This window comes from Salmo salar, chromosome 11 (genome assembly GCF_965601325.2).
Source record: "Salmo salar chromosome 11, fSalSal1, whole genome shotgun sequence".
Taxonomy (NCBI): Eukaryota; Metazoa; Chordata; class Actinopteri; order Salmoniformes; family Salmonidae; genus Salmo; species Salmo salar.
Window position 1 is genome coordinate 30,683,730 of NC_138301.1, and position 10,989 is coordinate 30,694,718.

Consider the following 10,989-nt stretch of genomic DNA (forward strand, 5'->3'; position numbering starts at 1 on the left):
GCGAGGGGGTACAAACACAGGAGGGGGGGAGGCGGCCGGTGAAAGAGAGAGGAAAGAGGGACACCTGCCCTGCTCAGTGCTGGGGTCTGGATCCTTATCGGTTGGCCGGTACTCTGGGTCTTTGTGAGGCCGTTCCCATAGTAAGTGGGCCACGCCGGGCGGTAGGTTCAAAGCCCTCCCCTCCCTTTCTCTTTATTCTCTCTCTATTATGTACTCTCTCGTTCTCCCTCTGTGTTTGTAGACAGATCAACCAGTCAAAACTCATTCAATCCCTTGAACTATTCCAGTGAACATGATATCCCTTGACCTTGACCAATTGTAACCTTTGAGCAATACCTATAACTCCCAATGGCCCTCGATTGCTTGTTTTTTTGTGGTCCTTGGGGTCTTGGGCTGAATCTCAATGCTCAAAGTACTTATTGTCTGCTATGTTAGGCTAATAGACTCTCCCTCAAACAAAGTCTGGCTAGAAGAGCCTAAAAGAGGCAACACACAGTCTGCAAGAAAAACATTTTAGTTCATTGCAAGACCCACATGAAAAAACACTATCGTTTACTGTAGTATAAATACTGTTTTTGCAGACATTAATTCATGTAGTATTTACTATAGTGTTTTTTTTGTGTGGATATTTTGTAGTATTTACTATAGTTTTTTCCCCCCCATTGTTACTGTGGTATATAATAGTATTTACAATTTATTATAGTATTACTAGTTGAAAAACTATAGTATATACTGTAGCATTTACTGTAGTGTTTTTGCAGACACTACTGTAGTATTTATTTAGTGTTTTTGTTTTATTATCTTTGACATAAGCAAGGTTTCCATCCAATTGGTGACAGATTGTCATGGGAATATTCTAAAATTCTCATAAAAACAAACCATTTCCCACCAGAGATGTTTTTCCATGAAATGTACTTGTTGCAGCTAAATGGTTGTGCTCGTATTGCACATTAAAATAATTTTTGGGGTTAAATTCCCATAATACCGAATAAATGGATTTCCATCTTATTTTCAACTCTACCGCTATTTCTCACATAATGAATTTTACCGACACAAAAAGATCCCACATTGTCTAACGTATTTTGTTTTGTCGACATTTGGAAAGTTTACTGACACATTTGCTGTTTCCATCAGGCCTGTCATGAAATGTATTTTACTCACATAAAATGGTTGGATGGAAACCTGGTTATTGAAGTGGGGGCTTTCTCCTTGAGCAAACCTACTGGACAAATATTAAAAGAGCACATTTTCCATCAGCTGCAGGGAACACCATTTATGATCTATACTTGGCATGTAGATTTCTCACTCACGGGTGGCACATATTGGGATATGAGGGAGGGGAATGGGCAGGGTACATGCACATTAATATTAGCATATCAACACAGTGTGTAGTACATCATTCTACAGTTTACCATATAATTCTATAATAAGTACTACAGTTGATCAAGGGATACTACAGTGTGTGGTATGGTATTGAGTTTGAGTTTATTTTATTTTTACAGGGACAGTGCACATTACCCAACGTTTCTGTAAAAGTGTATTATACAGTATACTACAGTTGACTACATAATTATATAGTAAGTACTACACATGATTGAGGGATAATACGGTGTGTAGTATAGAATTCTACAATATACTACAGAGCTCTATAGTAAGTACTACACATGATCGAGGGATACTAGTGTGTAGTATAGTATTCTACAGTATACTACATATTTTCTACAGAATTATACAGTAGGTACTACACATGATCAAGGGATAGTACAGTGTGTATTTATTTTTAATGTATTTTTATTTTATTTATTTAACCTTTATTGTCACGTTTGTCGTATGATGAAGGAGACCAAAGCGCAGCGTGTGTATCGTTCCACATTTTATTAAAACTGTGAAACTATGCAAGACATACAAATAAACTAATAAACAAAATAACAAACCGTGACGAAGAGGTGAAACATACACTACCTCAAAATAATCTCCCACAAAACCTAGTGGGAAAAACAACAACTTAAATATGATCCCCAATTAGAGACAACGATGGCCTCTAATTGGAGATCATCCCCCCCAAAAAACATAGAAATACAGAAATTAGAACCCCACATAGAAATACAAAAACTAGAGAAAAACCCCAACATAGAAAAAAGAAACTAGAACCAACATAGACATAAATAAACTAGACAAAACCCACTGTCACGCCCTGACCTACTCTACCATAGAAAATAAAAGCTTTCTATGGTCAGGACATGACAGTACCCCCCCCCCCCCCCCCCCCCCCCAAAGGTGCGGACTCCGAACGCACAACCTTAAACAACAAAAAAAACAGGGAGGGTTAGGGTAGGTGTCTAATGTCGGTGGCGGCTCTGGTGCAGGACGAAGAACCTTCACATCTCGCGGATCCTCCTGCATCGGAGGCGGTACTGGTGCGGGACGAAGAACCCTCAGATTCTGCTTATCCGCCAGCATAGGAGGCGGCTCCGGTTTGGGGTGTAGCCCCCGCACCGGCAGCTGATCCCTCTGCTTTTCGTGTCACCGGACCGTGGATCATCGCCGGAGGCTCCGGACTGCGGACCGCCGCCGGAGACTCCGGACTACGGGCCATCTCAGGAGGCTCCGGACTGCGGACCGTCTCAGGAGGCTCTGGACTGGGAACTGTCGCCGGAAGCTCTGGACTGGGAACTGTCGCCGGAAGCTCTGGACTGGGAACTGCCGCCAGAAGCTCTGGACTGGGAAGGCGCACTGGAGGCCTGATGCGTGGGGCTGACACAGGTGGCGCCAGACTGATAACATGCACCTCAGGGCGAGTGCGTGAAGCAGGAACAGGACACACCGGACTGGGGAGGCGCACTGAAGGCCAGATGCGTTAAACTGGTACATATGACACCGGACTGGTGTCTCACTCCTCAGCACGCCCGCTCTGCAGCGCTCTCAATGCCAACACCTCTCTCTGGAATCTTGCGTCGAGTTCCTCACTCATCTCCGACTGGCTCTGGTTCACCCCTCGGCTCTCCACAGTAAGCATGAGGAGTTGGCTCAGGTCCTAAACCTGACTCCACAAAACTCCCCGTGTGCCCCCCCAATTTTTTTTTGCAGGGCTGCCTCTCGTGCTTGCCTTGATGGTATAACGCCTTGTAATATCGCCGTTCTGCTGTCGCTGCTTCAATCTCCTCCTTTGGACGGCGATACTCCCCTTCCTGCCTCCAGGGTCCTTTCCCGTCCAATATTTCCACCCATGTGCTTTCCTATTTACCACGCTGCTTGGTCCTTTGGTGGTGGGAGATTCTGTCACATTTGTCGTATGATGAAGGATACCAAAGCGCAGTGTGTGTATCGTTCCACATTTTATTAAAACTGTGAAACTATGCAAGACATACAAATACACTACTAAACAAAATAACAAACCGTGACGAAGAGGTGAAACATACACTACCTCAAAATAATCTCCCACAAAACCTATTGGGAAAAACAACTTAAATATGATCCCCAATTAGAGACAACGATGACCAGCTGCCTCTAATTGGAGATCGTCTCCCCCCAAAACAACATATAAATACAGAAACTAGAACCCCAAATAGAAATACAAAAACTAGACAAAAACCCCAACATAGAAAAAAGAAACTAGAACCAACATAGACATAAATAAACTAGACAAAACCCCCTGTCATGCCCTGACCTACTCTACCATAGAAAATAAAAGCTTTCTATGGTCAGGACATGACATTTATTTAACTAGGCAAGTCAGTTAAGAACAAATTCTCATTTACTTATTTACAAACCCTAACCCAGATGATGCTGGGCCAATTGTGCGCCGCCCTATGGGACTCCCAATCACGTCTGGTTGTGATACAGCCTGGAATCGAACCTGGGTCTGTAGTGACGCCTCTAGCACTGAGATGCAGTGCCTTAGACCATATAGTATTCTACAGTATACTACAGTATACTACAAAATTATATAGTAAGTACTACACATGATCAAAGGATACTACAGTGTGTAGTATAGTATGCTACAGTTTACTACATAATTCTATAGAAAGTACTGTAGTATTTCCTAGTAAACTAGTATTTTTTCAAAAATGTCAACAAGATCGCCTTATTGACATTGAAGCTACCTTTCTGTTCTGTCCTGACTTTCTAACTCTACTGTACTCTTTGAAGGTAAAATATTTGGCAACAGAGAACAGCTTTCCTTTTTATTGCTGTGACATATAGTCAATACTCAATATAGTTGTTGACACCCCCAGGCACAGAAGCAGGCGTTGTGTATAGAGATTGTCAGTGAGTTATTCTGACCCCCTACTGTAATCATGACCTTTCCAATAACATGACTCCCCTGCCCTCTCCCTCGCTCCCCAAAGGCTCTTACAACCAAGGGCTAAACTGTATTAGCCCTGCCTAGCACTCACAGCTCAGCAGCTTCTAAACAAACACATCTACAGACACACTTACAGGAACACACATACAGACACACATGGATGTGGGAGGCACTATGCTGTAATAAAACTAACACAGATACTGCACCTAACTTAATCATACACAGAGACACACAATCATTCACACACATTCACAAGCATACACACACATTCACAAGCATACACAAGCACAGGTGCACGTGCACCTCTACCAACTCAGCTCAAAGGAACAACATAACATGTAACCAGAGATATCATTGCAGAAATGAGGAACATGCTATGGCATGCATTTGATTATTTAGTCAAATTGCGTCCCCAGGTCATTGACTAAATAATTAGGCGATTGAAGTGACAGATTAAAAGCAGATTGGAAGTGACTCTGAAAGCAGGATAATGTTTCTCTAATCAGTTTGGTCTGAGAAATGCAGATTGTGAAATTTTCCAGCTACTTCCTTAGAAAAATGCATTTCACTTCTGATTAGGTCTGATTAGCATGCTGGAGGAGAGGGGGAGGAGAGGGGGCCGGGGCCTGATGCTCCAGGGGCACAGTCACCACTCCAGGGGAGAGGAGGAGGAGGGGAGGAGACAGGGAGAGGAGAGGACGATGACAGTAAGGAGAGGAATGTGAAGAATACAGTGCATAACAGGGAAGAGAAGGGGGAGAGGACAGTAGGGAGAGGAGGAATGGGAGGAATACAGTGGATAAAGCCTCAGAGAATTAATGTAAAATACACAGGTGGAATTAAGATTAGTTTGGAGAAGATAGGAATGTGGGAAATGTATTGTCATACTGGAAACCCAACAGGTTGTGTACATCTTGAGTAGTTCCAGGTGCATGGAGGAAAAACACTATTTTGGAAATAGAAAGATTTATACGTGAGAGATGGAAGATGATGATGATTTAGGGGCAGATAAGCTTGAAAGAAAAGAGAGAAGCTCACAGTAGGCAGGCTGAATCATGGGATAGCGTTGGAGGACTCTCCTATCCTCTACAGAGACAGGAAATCAAGATTGGGGGATCGGAAAGCATGGCGTTCCTCTGTGTACAAGAACAAGGATTATTCATTTACCGGCTCATAACAAATGAAGAGGATGCTGGATTTACGCGTGCTACAAGGTCTCCAATCAAACCGTTCCTTTGTAAAGCCAGGTAATAGTTTTTGAGCAACAGCATTACAGAAGGTTAAATGTAGAACAGATGTAAGGTATAAAATACAACATGATCAAAGCGCAGGCGCTCAAGACAGATACGCCGGCAAATGATGATGAATGGGTCTCCACTGAATTGTAAGCAGCACACAAATGTAGCGAAGTGGAGGGGAGGGAGGGAGACACTGGCCGAGGATAGGGGAGAGGGGTGTAGAGTAGTAGAAGAGTGAAGGACTAGGGGAGTGGACACTAGCGAGGGGGAAAACAATGTCGGACCTCATCGTGGATGATCCTCAACAGAAGGCCCTGGAGATTAAGTTCCTACAGGAGGAATCACAGTTTGGACAACGTGTAATTGATTTCACCAACAGCTCCGAGATCACCCCTGTGATCCCTTGGATAGCCTTTCTTGTGAAAGTTTGTCTTTCTCCCAGGCTTGGCTTCCAGCACAGCCCCGCGACTGGATGACATCATCAGTCAACGGAGCAGAGCACATTTTTACCTTTATCTTTGAAAGATATATTGTCCATGTGTTGGGCCACGCTGGGAAAGATCAAAAGCCGACGCAGTGTTCTGGTGCAAAATTAAATTGAAACATGGTTTTGCTACAGAAAAAGAATCTGTTTATTTCAAGCTAGATTCTGTTACATACCTGACCCATACTCATGTACACTATTCAACTTGACTTGTCTTTTTTCTGTCTCTTGTTTTTCCATAGCAAAACTTTAAATGGCTAATGTTATATAAGCCAGGTGAGGAGCAGAGAAAGAGTGAAGTATAGATAACATGTGTTTGATATTATAATACTACATACTGTCAACATAAAAACTGGATTATTATATGAATTACCATAATTACCACACACACACACACACACACACACACACACACACACACACACACACACACACACACACACACACACACACACACACACACACACACACACACACACACACACACACACACACACAAACCCTCACTTAAACCAAAAAACCTCTTGATTCTCATGAGTGTGTGTCCGGGATGATCATTGACTGGTGTGAGGCGTCACGCTCAGAGGGAAACCAGACAGAAGGACACATGTTTGAGCACTCAGTAATGAACTGTGACCAGGGTGCAGCTATGAGGCAGGGCCCAGGCTGAGGGGGCTCAGGGGGCATTATTAGGCCTGACAGTAGGGGGGCGCTGTGATAATTGATGTGAACTGGCTTGATAAATCACTGTGCCATTACTGTGGCTTTAGTATCTGTTTATGCCTCTACAAATTGAAACCCCGCTGGCACAGGACTAAGGCACCGCAACTCTCCGGCCCCCTGCCGATTAGTTCAAGGTGGGGAGAGTTTAGCCCGCCGGCCCCCATTGGCCATCCTCCTCTCTGTGTTTTGTCTCCCCCTCTAAGGGAGAGAAGCAGGGACATGTGTAAGCAATAAAGCCATAAGGCTGCCTTCTACCACAGGCTGAGGTAAAGGAATGCAGAACCAAACTATAAAATAATAATGGACACTGGGGCAGGGGGCATGGGGATTGAGGTGGGGTGGAGGGGGCACTAGAGACAGCCACATCTGTAAAGGTGGTGGGTCGGGGGTGGTAGAGGTGAAGGTGGAGGGAGGGGTGAAGAGGGGGTTAGGGGTCCTGAAGCGGTGCCCTCTCGTGACCCCCAGACGCCACGTTAAAGGCAGGGCGTAGCGAGCGAGCGGCCAGGCTGGAAGCAGATCAAAAGGCTGACAGATGAAGGGCAAAGGGCAGGTTGACCTGGGCGCTAAGCTGGGGCTAAGCCTCTTAAAGCTAGAGGAGAGAAAGGTGGAGAGGGAGAGAGAGAGAGAGAGAGAGAGAGAAATAGAGAGTGGAGAGGGCAGTAGCGAGAGTAGGACCGAGAGGGAGAGAGAAAGGGGAGCGAGAGATGTTGGAGAGAGAGTGAGAAAAAGGGGAGGAGGGAGAGACAGAGAGAGAGAGGGGTGGGAGCGAGAGAGAGAGAGCAAAAACAAGAATATAATACTACAAAATAATCAAAGGGATGAAATAAAAGCAATTCATGTAAACAGTAAATACAGACACAGGAGTCAGATGAGATAACATTAGGTATTTGTGTGGAATCATGGTGCGAAGAGGCCCTTTTCATGTGAAGCTAATAAATCAACATCCCCAAAGCCTGTTTCAAGCAGCTTTTCATAATCACCAGAAATAAACTACAATCAGGAAAAAAAGACAGACAGTTAGAGTCCTAAGGCATTTATCCACTTTAAACATTTTCCCTTAGAAGCCACCAACTTATCATCAGCTTGTCAACACACTGACACCATTCTTTCAAATGAAACGCTAATGTGCTGATCTGAGCACAGCGGCGGTAGTATCTGTTCACCAAATCTGAGATTTGATCAAACCGTTCAGTACATTCAATTCAGTGTATACCTCGGCAAACTAAATGGAAATCATCACTAGTATTCACATAAGAAGGCTAAAAACACAGCCAAGCTGCTTACCACGAACAGAACTATTGGCAAACATCTCCGGGGGGGGGGGGTTGAGAGACAGGAATGAAGGAATGAAGAAAGTACAAGTACAACTGATCGCTTTAGAGGAAACAGACATATCCCACAATGCAACAGGGGACAGGAAATGCCTACTGAGAGGGTAGTGCTCTCCCCCCAACTCTCTCGGACCCTGTTAGGAAATGCATGAAATTAATAGTGACATCATGTTGCTTGGTCAACAAACGCAGGTTGATTGATGAAGACGAATGGCCAGGGTGATGGCCAGTTGTTGGCCTTTCCCGGGAGATGCCATTTCCAGCCAGTCCCTACTCTACTTCCAGCTGGTGTAAAGGATATGGGCTCTGTACAGGCCAGCCCGCTCCAATGCCACCCCTGTCAATCAAACAGTCAGACAAGAGTTTTTTTCAAGACTCAGGGAGAGGCCTCTATAAAAACACATCCATTTAGATATGGTACTCTAAGAAAAAGATGACAGTTGAAAGGTAGGAATTCACTCTTTATGTTTGTTGTGATTATTTACTTATCTAGTATTTGACATATTCTAATGAGACCGTGTTGCTAGTACTTACAAAATACAGTATGTTACTATTTGTTGATTCCAGCTTATTCTAACATAATAATAGAAATGTAAATTATGATCATATATCCACTATTTATTTACATTTGTATTTGATGTTTTCTATTACTTCATATAATAACACAGCTCGTGTTTTGCGTTTTATGTAAAAATATATATATATCACTTTCCCCTGAAGGTGATGCTCTATTCCAAGATTGAATAAAAAAGAACAATTCCTGGAATTTATCCATTTATATCAAATTCTATGCAGCTGTTGAGAGAAAAGTAACTTTAATTTAATAAATATTTATTTCTGGTGTCTAGATATGTTCTGTATAGTGTTGTGAGAATAAAAAGTAAGAGTACAGATTCAAAGCAACCTCTTGCAGCAATGATGTATTTTCCATCTTGAGTATGAAGCAACAAAGCTGTGATAAAGAACTAACACCGCAGACCTCATAATAAGGTCGCAGCACCTTCTGACACAGCCATATTGGATTTCATATGCAAGAAGTGATGCAAAGGCGGCCATTTTGTTTCATGAAAGCCAAAAAGCTATCGGCTATCACACTAATAAAAAACTAATCGTGAAAACATGAATGCTAAACTTAAGTCCTGATAAACATTACACTTCAGAGTTATTCGGCTGTAGGGCTCGTGTCGGTGCTACACAGCACCTTAAAGTGGTTAAATGGCTCATCTTTAAACATGGCCAAAGCCATTGTAGAAGGGAAAGTGAATGTATCCAGTGGAGAGGAAATGTCAAGCTCTGGCAATAGGAGAGCGCTAACCTATGTGAATGAGGTCAGGCATGTCCGTGGGACAAGTGGGGATAAGGCCGGAGAGAGAGCTGTGTGCTGTCTGTCAGAGGCCTTACAAGATGTGTTATGATGGGAAAATCTGTGCCACGGTGTGCTGCTTGTGTGCGACTCGCACTAAACTGTGCCGCCATCTGCTTGGAGACCATACCAAACCACGAGACAACAGTGACCGAGACACACACACTCAAGATGGTCGCCTGACACCAACACAGCAACACAGAGAGCTGAGCTGCTACTCTGCGTCTCAAGGACTCAGGGCTGAAATATGGAACTGCTTTAGGTGGGACATGACACAAACATTGGAGCTTCTGGGAGATTGACAGTTCAGTTCGCACTTCCTTGGCCCAAACAGGATATTGCACGTACAGACTTCCTGTATAAGACTTTATTAAACCAAGCTGCATTTTGTTTACAAAGAGAAGCAAAGTAAAGTCAGATGCTGGTTGCTGGCAATAAATTAAGAGTAGTTTAGGACAGCAAAGGAGCAGACTGGCCCTTCATGTTGACGTGTCCACATGGTGTATGAGGAGATGAGTGGACTGGTCCCTCAGGTATAGGCTTTTCTCAGTTGTAGTTTCATGGACAAATAACAGAAATCTGAGCATCAGATGAAGGTTTTTGGCTCTTCAGAGCTGAGTGAGAGTGGGAACCCCAGAGCAGCACAAGAGGCAGTCCTTCATAAGAGGATACTGTTTCTCCACACTTGGCACTGAGATAAAAGCAGCCTCGCTCTAACACTGAAGTACGCAAACACACGGATACACACAAACACACACACACACACGCATCCACGCACGCATACACACACACTGCTGAGTGGCTAGGCTGCACACACAGACACCCACACTCAGAGCGAGAGACACACACACACACACACACACACACACACACACACACACACACACACACACACACACACACACACACACACACACACACACACACCGCAGGAAGCACTCCTGTCGTGGACACGCAGAGAGAGGAGACAGCAAAAACAACTTTCTGTCGACAGGAATAAGAAAAACAATCCCTGAGAAGACAGGGCTGCATGAGAAAGAGCGAGACAAAGGCCTTCACTCTGTCAGAACTGATCTATCAGTAGAGCAACAATATGTAAGTGAGAACCATAGGAACATCACTGTCCTCTGCATGAGAGAAGGGGACAGAGATGGAGAGAGCCTGCAGAGAGCCAAGGAAAGCAGCAGTCAAACCCTCTCCAACTACGGGGATATCACAGGGTTTACTAGGGCCAAACATCTCTGTGGTGTGTACAACAGTCTGGGGAATGGAAGGGTAAAAAGGAGGGCTAGAATGAGCTCTCAGTACTTTAGAAGAGGCCTCAGAGAGCAAATGGGGTATTTGGGAATCGGAATCCGTGGCCCAGAGGCCTAGGCTTTGCCAGAATGATACACAGAGGAGAGCGAGAGAGAGAGAGGGATAGAGAGAGAGAAAGAGAGAGAGAGAGAAAGAAAGTGTGAAAGACAAAATGGATAGCATGAGAGAAAAGAGAGACATCGTGTGAAAGAGAAAATGGATAGCATGAGAGAAGAGAGAGCGAGAGT

The 10,989-nt window shown here is 44.1% G+C and overlaps 1 non-coding gene across 1 annotated transcript; it reads right to left on the minus strand.

The window, feature by feature from the left end:
- Positions 1–1,196: 1,196 nt before the first annotated feature.
- Positions 1,197–1,249, minus strand: LOC123725300 (U7 small nuclear RNA). The gene has a single exon (XR_006757798.1). It is a non-coding gene; the product is annotated as a U7 small nuclear RNA (small nuclear RNA).
- Positions 1,250–10,989: the final 9,740 nt, after the last annotated feature.